The sequence below is a fragment of the Sciurus vulgaris genome, assembly GCF_902686455.1.
Source record: "Sciurus vulgaris genome assembly, chromosome: 16".
Classification (NCBI taxonomy): Eukaryota; Metazoa; Chordata; class Mammalia; order Rodentia; family Sciuridae; genus Sciurus; species Sciurus vulgaris.
The window spans coordinates 35,890,241-35,903,781 of NC_136477.1; the positions used below are offsets into that span (position 1 = coordinate 35,890,241).

General features: G+C 33.7%; 1 protein-coding gene across 2 annotated transcripts in view; it reads right to left on the reverse strand.

Annotated features, from left to right (window-relative positions):
• ZCWPW2 (zinc finger CW-type and PWWP domain containing 2) overlaps positions 1-13,541 on the reverse strand; it is a 119,482-nt gene that overhangs the window by 22,755 nt on the left and 83,186 nt on the right. The window lies entirely within an intron of this gene.

The window sequence follows — 13,541 nt, forward strand, 5'->3', positions numbered from 1 at the left end:
TAAATTAAACTTTATCACAGGTGTGCATATATAAGAAAAAGCATAGTTATACATAGGGTTCTATACTATCTGAAGTTTGAAGTATTGAAATGTATTTCCTACAGTTAAGGGGGGGACTACTGTATATCCATATAACATAACATTATTCAGGAATAATAATAATGCATTACTGACAAATGGGTAAATCTTGAGACCAATGTTCTAAATGAAAAGTGGAAAACCAGACCATAATTTTCCTATGTTCATACATGAATGCACCACAGTGAATCTCACTATTGTGTATATCCAATAACATAGGAAATCAAATCCCAAAAGACAGCTGACTAAAATCTGTAACAAACTGATAGGAACAGAAGTTATATTTCCCCATGAGCCTTTACAGAAGAACAGTTATGATCTATAGCATTTGGAAAAAAGTTTGTCTCATATTTCCATGATTAATATGAGTCTCACCACTGGATAATACCCTTGTTTCTATGCCATATTTTGCAAGTTGCAGGTGCACATAGTTTGTGGACTAAATTAATGGATAAATGTTGCGAGAAAAATAACATGCTGGGGTAAGAATTGACATCATTACAAGGGGGAGAAAGGTGTCAGTGTTATTACCCATTTTTCAGCAGTATTCTTTTGGATTTAGACATTTAATGACTTTATGAAATTTAGACTCAACTTCTAAGCCAGAACTTCAAAGCAATTCTCTTTTCAAAATATTTTTAGCCTCTTTTATTTCTTGTCTATTCACTTTAAACCTGTCAATATGAGCAGTTTCTTAGTCCATTTTGTCTAGTCCATTCACTGTTTGTTTGTTTGTTTGTTTGTTTTGCTTTTTGGTGTGGGTGGGTGGTTACCAGGGATTGAACTCAGGGGAACTTGGCACTTGATCACTGACCACATCTCCAGCCCTATTTTGTATTTTACTTAGAGACAGGGTCTCACTGAGTTGCTTAGTGCCTCACTTTTGCTGAGGCTGGCTTTGACTGTGATTTCCTCCTGCCTCAGCCTCCAGAGCCAACTGGGATTACAGGTGTGTGCCACTTCACCTGGCCATTCACTGTTTTACTGATCCTGATTTTACTGATTTTGAATCAACCACAAAGGTAGGAACAATTTTTTAAAACATACTAAATGCTTAGCAGTTAGAAGTGCCATTCATAATGTATACTTAAAAGCTTTAACTATAAGTAGTGAAGGTTGAATTTAATAACCCTCGAAACATTATTAAACACTTTAAAATACATTAAAGGTCATTCAAAGGAGGTTAGTATGAAACACTAGGGAATTCATCCTGTGATGCTAAAGACTAGTGGTCTTTCTGTGACCTTCTACCTCAAAGTAATATTCAAATGTTTCTTCTAGGACACAGTACTGTGTGTTTGTGTGTGTGTGTGTGTATGTGTGTGTGTGTGTGCGCACATGTGCACGCACAGTAAAAAAAGGATATAGAAATATTGGCAAAATCATTGATCTACATCTCTGAAGATGATGTAGAGCTATTATTACCATGCTGTGTTAAGTATCAGCTTAAATTATCTGTATATTTGAGTATGAAGTAAAAGGGTTACTATAAGAGGAAATGATTAACGTAACAAAATGAAAATGACTTTATAGAATTAATAGAATAATACCATTAAACAGTTAGCATAAATCAGGGAAACTTGTGTTGGAGATAATAAATTCCTTTTCTAAACTTTGTTAAATATTTCATACTAACAAAAATAAACTAGTTAGTATTTGCCAAAATGCTCTGTGCCCTCCTGCTTCAAGCCTTTGATGAAGTGTGATGTGACTGAGATGAGCACACATTAGATGGAAGGATCCCAATTTGAATGCTAACTGGCACTTACTAGCTATATCATTTTTGGTTACTTGGCTTCTTCAAAATCTAGCTAAAGTCTGGTATAAATACATAAATATCTGCTACCTAAATGACCATTTTGCATTTTAAGGTACTCTGCTAAATTATGCTGAAAAATAACTACCTCAAAATATTTAGGGGAAGATTAAATCAAATAAATGTCAGAAAGTTTTCAACTGTGCTTATTAATTAGTTGTCCGATCATTGTCTATTACTGGTCAGGGATCCAAATTCTATCCTTTTTGTTTACAGCATAAACCTAGGGAACTTATCTTAGTGTGATTGGTCTTTTGAGTAGTATATAGTTTTCTTAGGTCGCTGTAACCAATTACCACAAATTTGGTAAGGCAACAGAAATTTATCATCTTACAGTTTTATGCAATAAATTATCTTTTACAAGGCCACTCATAGAGCCTACCTAATCCTGGATCAATTATCTCAATATTCTCATAGTAATTACATTCACAGAGACTCTTCTTCCAAATGAGGTCACATTCTGGGATTCCAGAAGGATGTATCCTTTGGGGTACACTATTCTACCTACTGTAAGAAGATAGTGTAATCTTCACTCCATCCCTTCCATTTCTTTTCCCATGGCTGTACAGTAATTTTCCTATTTATCTAGCACAGTTCTATTCAGAGGAACAGCCACAAGAACCATAGGAATGGACTTTAAATAAGCTCTTTAGTTGACTCTCAAGAAAACTAAATGTCTCAGTCAGCTTTTTCATTCCTGTGACCTAAAGACCTGACAAGAATAATTTTAGGGGAGGAAAAGTTTATTTTGGGGTTCATGGTGTTAGAGGTCTCTGTGGACAGATGGCCAGCTCCATTGCTCTGGGTCCCGGGTATGGCAGAACATCACAGTGGATAAGTGTGGTGAAGGAAAGCAGCTCAAGATATGGCCACCAGGATGAAGAGAGAGGTCTTTCCTCACCAAAACCAAAATATATACCCAGGATGTGCCCCCCAACCACCCACTTCCCCCAGCCACACCCTACCTACCTATAGTTACCATTCAGCTAATTCATATTAGGGGATCAATGCACTGATTAGGTAAGAACTTTCATAAACCAATCATTTAACCTCTAAACTTTCTGGTACTGTCTCACACATGAGCTTTTGGGGGACACATATCTAAACCATAAAACTAAAGTTTATGAGGCAATGGCCTAGTCTTTTCCAACATCTACACAAAATTATACTATATAAATGTCACTGATTTTAAAGAAACCAAAGTAAGTATTCATTCTTCTCTTTCTGGATGTAAAAAATAAGCTATTTACTGAAAAAGAATTACCTTTAATTCCAGATGACAGAAAGTTCTTATAATTTGTGTTTACATAAAATTTATATATTCTGGCTTGACACTGCCCATTTCCTTAAGTCACTACTCATCTAAACAATATTTTTAAAATTTTTAAGTAAAAGGAACAAGTTTGTTAGCTTTGTCAAATCTGAGGTTTAAAATATATCTCTAGCACTCTATGTGCATAGAAGACAAAAATGTTTTGTAACTTTGAAAATTGTCAGTCAATAATCACTAAAGAGCTATGTACTTTGAACTGCTGAAAGTGAATCTGTATGCTCTGAACAATGTACACAAACTTCTTGTTAAAAGCAATCATACAGAAATTTTGAAAAGTCTTATTTCCCTTTGGAAAATATGTTGGGGAAATCTGCTTGGAAAAAGGATAAAAACTAGTTTCATGCAGCATTATAAATCATTATAATTACTTAATCTGAATATATGGAGAGTACAGATAATATAGTTAAGTCTTCAGGTCAAGATAATGAATGCTTGCAAAACTTCTTTTAAAAGGGTGGAAAATTGAAATGATTATTTTCTGGCCCTGTTTTCTCAACAGAAAGAACACAAATCTAGTGTTTCTTACATAAAGGTTAATCATCAATTGCCACACACTCTTTTCTAGTTGATTTTAAATGAAGTTCAGTGGTCCTGTGAGCTTTGGACAGTATCAGAGCCCAGTCCCTGGCAGCACGACTTACGTCTTGCTATCCTCTGCATACTCTCTTCATCCATGTGTAAGTTCACAATAAAGCACTATGGATTTCTCTGCTTTGACTGTCTTACCAGAGAAAACACTACAGTGTGTATTCAAGCAGTGAGCTGAGACACAGGAGAGTATTTTCTCTAAAAATAGAAATTGGCCACTAGGCCCACCTTAAACAAAAGGCGTGAAAGGTTTTCTATTAACACCTCCAATTGAGGCTGAGGATAAGAGTAATAGGAAACTTCAAGGAGCTCTATGATTTGGTGCTTCACTGTTAATTTGTTTGTTTTGTTTTGTTCTATTATGTTTTGTTTTTACAGTCTGGGAATGGAACTCAGGGCCTCATACATGATAGGCAATTGCTGTACCACTGAGTTACATCCCCAACCACTCACTGTTAGTTTTTAAAGTCTTGGTTTAAAAAAAAAAAACATATATTTAATGTTTGACTATATCAGGGATAAAATACAGAAAAAAATTTTTAAAAAGTAGAACAGATTTTATTTATAGCTATAGAGTTTAGGAATACTAATTATTAATCCAAAAAGGATATCCAAGGAGGGAAGAACTGCATGAAAAGCAGAACTTAGGGCATATTTGCTTACCCAACTGAATGTTGTCCATAAATTAGCTGTAACTGGAGAGTCTCTAAAAATCTGAATCAGTTGATAACAACTCCTATTTCTTTACATTTTTTTTTCTAAAGGCATTAGATAACTTCTAATAATAGAGGAATATTTGGAGAAGATACTATTTCCAGGGGAGATTTTTTGGAATCTACGTATTTCAATTAAATTTTTAAAAGCTGATGCACAGAAAACATTCAATGGTCATAATATCAATATTTCACCATTTTTTTGAACAAAAGAATGAATGCTGTGAACTTTATTCTCTTTTCATAATTTTTCCCTCTACCAACTTGATTCTTCAACCCAAAGATCATTGCCAAATATTTAAGTGTTTATAAACCTCAGCATAATACTTAAGATCTACTTCCACAATAGCACAATAAGAAAAATATTATACTTTTAAAAATTTTGTCTTAACCAAATATTTTATATCAACTCTTTGAAAACCCCAGAGGCTGTATAGGTTCATGGAAGGACATGAAGGATATAGTTCCCTTTGATCCGGGTAACTGTGTTCCCCCGTAAGCTGTGGAGTACAGATTTAAGATGTGTATCTAACATCAGCATTTTCATAATACAGAAAATTATTTTTGGAATGAAATAAAGGTATTAAATATGTAATAAAAATAAATAGCACCTCAAAGTAAGTATAATTTTAAAGAATTAAAATGGCAATAATGCATAGATTTTCAAAGAAAGGGTTGGGTTACTCAATATAAATGAAAAATTGGAAGACTTATATAAGAAGCCAAATGTTTACACTCTTAAATTTTAACAATAAATTCTAACATAAGTTAATTCTATTAATTTTCACTGATATTGAACAGAAGTTGCTACTATGGGCAAAGAAAGATCATTAAATATTTAGTGTGTAACAGTTATAAGCTACAAAATACAAACTCATTATTCAAATTTCTATTTTGTTATATTAATTATAGTAATATTGCTTTTAGATTTAATGGAGGAAGGTGACAGTAAATGAGAGATACTGCAAACTTTAGAAGAAATAGGTTTTTCTGTAAAGCCTGATGTTGGAGACAAAATTCCACGTGTATTTGGATTACAGAGGAAGGATTACACTTGTGATGAATATAATCAACAAAATAAATGGACGAAAGTTGCATAATACAACCTTTAGTCCCAAATAAAGATAAACTTCATGTGAAAATAGACTCAAGTTGAAGAGATTTTTAACTCATAACAAAATAGGAAACACATTGTGTGGAATTCTCTTCATTGCCTTCTCACTCAAATTTAAAATATAGAACAGAAAACAGGAACAGTTATAGTGGAAATTTTTAAAATTTCTAGACTTCATGGCACCAGATTGTAAATACAGTCATACCTCAGTATCTATGAAGAATTGGTTCTGGAAAGTGTCACCCTGCCCCCATGGATATCAGAATTCATAGATACTCAAGTCTCTTATATAAAATGGTATAGTATTCAGTATATAACCTCTGCTTTCATTATATGACTTATGACATAGTATTTAGCATATAACCTATATACAACCTTCCATGTACTTTAAATCATCTCTAGATTACTTATAATACTGAATACAATGCAAATGCTATGGAAATAGTTACCATATTGTATTTTTATTTTTAAAGGAATAATGACAAGGGAAAAATCTATAACATGTTCAGTATAATGCAATTTAAAAAAAGAATTCTATCTATGTTTGGTTGAAGTTATAGATGCAAAACCCACAGAGGGTCAACTTTATTAGCAAACTCAAATTCCCCCAAGTGAATTAATCTTAAGGAAATCTTTAAGTGGGCATTATGTATAACGAAACAAAAATTTAAAAACAAGTACATCAATTTCTGTTTATCAGCATGAGATATGTGTAACTATACCCTGAACTTTCTCAGACAGATCACTGCACTGGGGCAAAACTCTGGTTTAGGATCATACCAATAATACCCCTCTCCACTTTCACCTTCCATAGCAACCCTTCAGAACTGCAACCTGGACAACAATTGGCACCCAGAAATCTTGTAGATGGAAAAAAAATAGCCCTTTTCAGTCAGTTGCGAAGGTTAAGCAAATATGTAAGTCTCAAAGACGACATTTTTTTTTTTTTTTAACTTAAGGAGCAAAAACAATCATCCATACTAGAAAATAGGTATTCTGAAGGAAGCAATCTTTGCTTGTTCCCATAAGTGGTGTATAAAATCCTTTGGAATCAGAGATCAATCTATTTTGTCCAGTTTTAATATTTTAATACTAAATTCCTATTCTATAGAATTCCTGTAGACTATATTATTCAAATTAAGAGGTAAACCTTGCAATGTGATCAAGCAAGTTTAGTTATGAAGTCACTAAAGATTACCTTTTTAAAAAACACTCTTTTTACCTTTTTAAAAAACACTCTTTGGAAGGCTTTTTTAACACTGGCTGCAGATTTTGAGAACAGGATAACTGAAATCAGTACAAAAGGAATATCCTATGTTAAAGTTTCCACCAATGATTTTAAGTGATCAACAGACAATTTTCTATATTAACATATTTATGTGCTATATTTAAAAAATAAAATGTACATCAAAAGAGTGCATTTACAACGGGGGAGTGCTGGGAAATGATACTGGCCAAATTATATTATAATATTCTGTGCATGTATGAATATCTAACAAATCCCACCATTATGTAAACTAAAATGCACCAATAAAAAATGCACTTACATTTTAAAATTTATATTAGGAAACTTTCTGGAATGAGGAAAATATACTGTTTTGATTGAGGATGATAATTACATGGATGGGTCCATTTAAGAAAAGTTCATAAAACTGTATACTTAATATCTGCGCATTTCACTGTGTTTAAATTTTAACGCAATAAAAATTAATTAAAAAAAAAGTCAATAAAATGTGTCAAATAAAATTTATGGGAGGCTATTGTTGTGGACTGAGTTCATGACCCCAACAGAACAGACCAAACCAGAAAGGAATCACATGTGCTAGGTGTCACATTATCAAACTGAACATAGAAAAGGCCAATTTCCCCAAAAACACAAGTTTCACAGCAACCAATCATGAGGTCCAGCTAACCTGAGTGGGTATAATGAAGCTTCTTTTGCTTTAACCCATACAAAAGGAAAGTAACCTTAAATAATCTAATGCTGTTCAATTTGTACTATGCTTGTTCCTGCTAGGGTTTTCTTAAGAAAGCTAATCTGTGCTGCTATAAACATTGATGTGGCTGTGTCACTGTAGTATGCCAATTTTAGATCTTTTGGGAAAATATCCAGGAATGGAATAGCAGGGTCATGTGTTCGTTCCACCCCTAGTCTTTTGAGGAATTTCCATACTGGTTTCCAAAGTGTTTATGCTAGTCTGCAGTTCCATCAACACTGTACAAGTGTTCCTTTCTCCCCACAACCTCGCCAGCATTTATTGTTGTTCATGTTCTTGATTGTTGACATTTTGACTGGCTGGTGTGAGATGAAACCTTAGCGTATTTTTTATTTGCATTTTCCTGATTGCTAGAGACATTAAATACTTTTTCATATATTTATTGGCCTTTTGTTTATAGCAGTACAATTCACAATAGCTACCTTATGGAATCAACCAAGATGCCCATCAATAGATGAATGAACTAAGAAATTCACACACACACACACACACACACACACACACACACACACACCAGAGTTCTACTCAGTCATTAAAAAGCATGAAATTATGATATTTGCTGGTAAATGGATAGAAATGGAGAATATCATTTCTCAATAGCATAAGTGAAATTAGTCAAATTCAGAAATTCAAAGGTTGAATGTTTTCTTTCATATGAAGAAGGCAGACTAAAATAAAGGAAGGGGAATAAAGGAAAAGATTACATAAAAACAATCAAATACAAATTAATAGATAAGCAAAAGGAAGTAGAGAAAGGAGAATGGGAGAGGGGAGGGAGAAGAGGAGGAAATGGAGGGAGGGAAATGGAGCATCATGAACTGAAATCTAATTCCATGCATATAAGAGTTTGTCAGGATGAACCCAACAACTATGTATAACCACAAAGCTCTAACAATAATGATAAAAAAGAAAGGTGATCTGATTATTCTGTCATGCCAAGATGGGATGCTGACTGATTCATGAATTGCTAATAAAAGTCAATTAGTTGTTAAAATTTTATTCTTTGAAAACTGAAAGTGATTTTTTTTTTTTTTTTTAAACCAGGGATTGAACCAGGGGCACTACACTACAGAAAATAACAAAATGGTAACAGAAAATCTGAATGATTCAAGGTTGGAAAACAGTGGTCTATGGAAAAGTGAATGATGCTCACTGAGTTGATTCCAAAAAGAAACTAAATGAGTTTTGAAGCTTGACTGTGACTCTTCCCAAGGGGTTCACTGCTTGCTATTCTTTTCTGAGATTTCTCTCTGCCTAGGGCTATAAGTCAGCAGTGAGGATGTTATAATATTTATCTTTGGGGAAAGATGCATATAAAGCTAAGTAAATTGAGTGAATTGTAGTACATGAATTCCATGTTAATAGTGAGTTTATTAGCAATTAACACAAACATCCAAATATCTAGTCATAAAATGTAAGTAACTTATCCTAATAACTAGACTAATTAAAATTTTCTGCTTGCTGTGGAGAATTTTTGTAATAACTTTGGGAAAATAATTTTTCGTCAGAAAATGTTATAGTCTAAATTCTTTCTTTCTTTTTTTTTTTTTTTTCAATATTGAAGACAACCCAGGGGCACTCTACCACTGAGCTACACCCCAAACCCTTTTCTATTTTTATACCATTACACACCCAGCATAATAGTCTAAATTCTTTATACATAAATGTATAAATTAAGAGAACGGTCATTAATTTTTTCTTTCAAATAGCATAATTCAAAGTCATTATTAACTGTTAGGAAAAAAAGATACACACACTCACACAAGTTATATAGGTAAACCAGAAAAAAGAAAAAGATTTTTTCCCATCACCTGCTATAGAGCTAATTAGAAATATGTAGAACTTTTCACTGAAAAAGACTGAAGAAAAATGAATATGGAGACAAGTTATATTTCTACAGGGATGCATTTGGCTATTATAAAAATGGATTTTCTCCCTAAATTAGCACATAGATCTACAATATAAATCATCTCTCAACAGATTCTTCTTAGGACATGACCAAATAATTCTAAGATCCATGTGGAAAAAGTCAACAGGTAAGAATAACCAACATAATTTTTAAACAATTGGAGTAATGAAGGATAACAAACTGCACAGTAAAGAAAACTGAGAAGCCAGGTTCTGTGGCCCATGCAAGTAATCCCAGTTACTCAGGAGACAAGGCAGAGGACTGCAAGTTTGAGCCCCGCCTGGGCAACTTAGACCCTGTCTCAAAACAAAAATAAAAAGGGTTGGGGAAATAGGGCAGTGGTAGAACACCCCTGGGTTCAATCCCAGTACCACACACGCAATTGAAAAGTTAAGAATTTTCCTTTTTTTACTTAAAAGAAACATTTTCAGCTTCTCTTTGGCATGTTTGCCAGCATCACTAATCTTGTGCTTTGAGACCATTAAGTACAATGAGGGTTACTTGAACATAGGCATTGCAATATCTCAAAAATCTATCTGGACTGGGGTTGTGGCTCAGTGGTAGAGCACTTGCCTAGCATGTGTGAGGCACTGGGTTCGATTCTCAGAACCACATATAAATGAATGAATAAAAAATAAAGGTCTATCAACATCTAAAAAAATGTTTAAAAAAAAATCTATTTGATAACCCAAATAGCTACCAAGTGACTAATGGGGGTAAGACACATAGTGTAGATATGCTAAACAAAGAAATAATTCACATTTTTGGGGGGACAGGACAATACTTCATTCTAGACTGGCACACAATTCAAAGTTATGAACTGTTTATAAATTTTACTGTATACTGTTAACAATATATATTTTCTTTACTAATAGGTATTTGTACATAAGACACATGTTTATAAATGCATATGTATGTGCGTATATATTGTTAGCAATGTTTCTCTTTTAGGACTGAAATTACAGCTGGGAGAAAACATACCTGTATCTTTTTTCACACAATGCTCCTTTTCTAATTGAAAAAAAGAGCTAATCTTAAAGTAATTGTTCTGATTTTGATCTAGAATGTCCCCCCAAGAGCTCATGTATTAAAGGCTTAGTACCTAATAAAGCAGTGCTCAGAGGTGGAGCTTTTAAGAAATGATTAAATCATGAAGGCTGTAACCATCTGTGAATTAATCCCATTGATGAATTAATAATTTGAATGGACAAATAATGGAAGGTACTGGAATATATAAGAGGTGGAGCCTAGATGAAGGGAATAAGTCCTTGGGGGAGTGTCACTGGGGACTATATCTTGTCCCATACCCATTCTCCCTATTTCTCCCCATCCCATTCTATCTGCATTCTGGCTGCCATGAGCCAATAGCTCTACCATGCTCTCCACCATCATATTCAGCTTCACCTCGGGCCCAAAGCAATGGAGTCAGTGACCATGAACTGAAACCTCTGAAACCATGAGCCCCAAATAAACTTTTCCTCCTCATAGTTGTTTTCTCAGGTATTTTGTTCCAGTGACAAAAATCTGACTAACACAGTAATAAAAAACACAAAACAATATGAAAAAGTTTGTGATATAAAATATAAACACATTAAAAATATTTTAATCAACAATTATGAAAACATGCATATAGAAATGACTGTACATAAATACATTAAGTTAAAATTGGTTTAATTAAGATGGTGACTTTTAGAAAAATTATGTCACTTACATAATAGATGGAACTTGAGAACATTATGTTAAGAGAAATATGCCAAATACATAAGGTCAGGGGTCATATATTTTCAATCTCATATGTGGAAGCTAGAGAGGAAAAAGGGAAAGAAAGGTGGTGGTGGTATCTCATGAAAACTGAATGGAGATCAGTACAGGAAAGAGACCAGGGAGATAGAGGAGGGAAAATACTAGGGAATGATATTGGCCAAATTATATTGCTATACTATGTGACTATACAAATGCATAACAATAAACCTCACCATTATACAAAACTATAATGTACCAATAAAATATGGGAAGACAAGACTCTGGTTTTTGAGTGATTCTAAAATTCTAGCATTCTATAATGTTATTATATTAGAAAAAATATCATGATTAATATATGGGATCTACTTTAAAACACACTCTTATCCAATCCTAATAGAACTATGATACTATTATAAATCTGAGGATTTTTAATTTTCTTAGAACCTTACTTCCTAATTTTTCCTGAGTAGAAATCATAGAGGAAGTACTAGCATTTATTAACTAAGCAACTATTATAATACAGAAACTATATGCTCTTATAATTGCTTTGTATATTAGCTTTTAAAACTATACAAAGTGACTATACATACATATATGTAATGTGTGTGTATATTCAAACATCTTCCAAAATCCTACCTGTCTTGTTGCAACACTAATGGTTTATTCTTTATTTCTAGGCCCAGTTATCTCATATATTTATTGTGGATATTAACCTTGGTCTGCACAGGTCCCTTGACACTCTTAAAGTACTTACTTACTTTTTAGTTTATGAAATAGAGTGGGGAGGGACGTGGAGGTGACCTAGGCCTACCCCTTCTTCTTTAATCAAGTGAAACTCAGAGGAATTAGTCTGACTCACTCAGATTATTTTCTTTCAGACTACTGCCATTGGGGTAGAAGTGGTCAGGCAGGTTGCACCTACATTATTGACCTCATCACACATGGATGAAGACTTAAAAGAGGAGAGCTAGGGGAATGGTAAGAGGCTTTGTGCTAGCTGTAGAAGCACCCTTCTTAGTGGGCACTTAGTAATTGTATCTTGATGGCAACACTCTTATGTTTTGGTTCAAGTAAGTTGTTGTAACTGCTACTAAAACTTAACACAGGCCAATACATGGCATAACATAATCCTCAAGGTCCTCTCATATGTCAAAGAAGGCAGGATGACACGATGACTGGGTTTGATCTAGCCAACCCTCTTTGGGAATTATTCTACAGAAATAATAGCACCAGTATTTTAAAATACACACATGCATGTGCCTGCATGCATATATATTAAACATTGCTTGCGGCGGAAACATACCATAACAACAGTTTGAAAACACCATGGTTCATCAACATAGGACTTGTTGACTAAAAACTGGTATATCTGCTGTTGTATGTTATGCAGAAGGCTAAAACCAGGTCTATATTAGTTTAAGATAGTTATGTGCTACATAACCAAGGCAAACAAATATAGTTAAATAAAAGTATCTAAAGAACAATGTATAGTTATGGGCAAATTCCTTAATTTCTTTCACTGTAAATGACCTCTTCCTATGAAGATGATAATAATGTCTGCTCTTCCTTCCTCCAGGGGTCTGAATTGAAAAACATGTTTGGAATGTTTTATAATCTATACAGATTAAGAATAATTTTTAATTAGGACTGGGTCCACTTGTAAGTTTAATAAACTCCAAATGAAGGGAACTATAGTGATTTAGAAATCTGAAGAACAGTTAAAACATGCTGTGTTACTGAATCATCAGAACTAGGTCTTATTCTGGCTCTGACACTTCTCTATTAGTCACCTTAAATACTCTTATGGCAGTTTCTAAGAATAATTGATAAAATCTATTTCCCATTAGTATTGTGAGGGTAAATGAAACAGTATATGATAGTATTTTTTAACCCTATAAGGTCCCTTTTTAATAACAAATACTCTGAAATATTCCATTCCTTATCTTGAAATGAAACTCATAGATCTCTAAGTGTAACCCAGTATCTAAGCTTTCCTTCTTCCTGTTAGCAACAGAACTTCCCTGTAAGCTGGCCCTACTGGGAGCTGTATTCTCCATTTTCCCCTTGCCATTGGGTGTGGCCATACATTACTGAATTTTGGCCAACAGCAAGTGAGTAAAGTGACATGTGCAACATCAAGTTCATGATTTTTTCCTCAGCTAATTGTTTGTGCTTCTCTTCCAGTTTACTTTTTTCCATGATTAAGAGTGTAAACATGAATGTGACAGTATATTCAACCTTTCGACCATA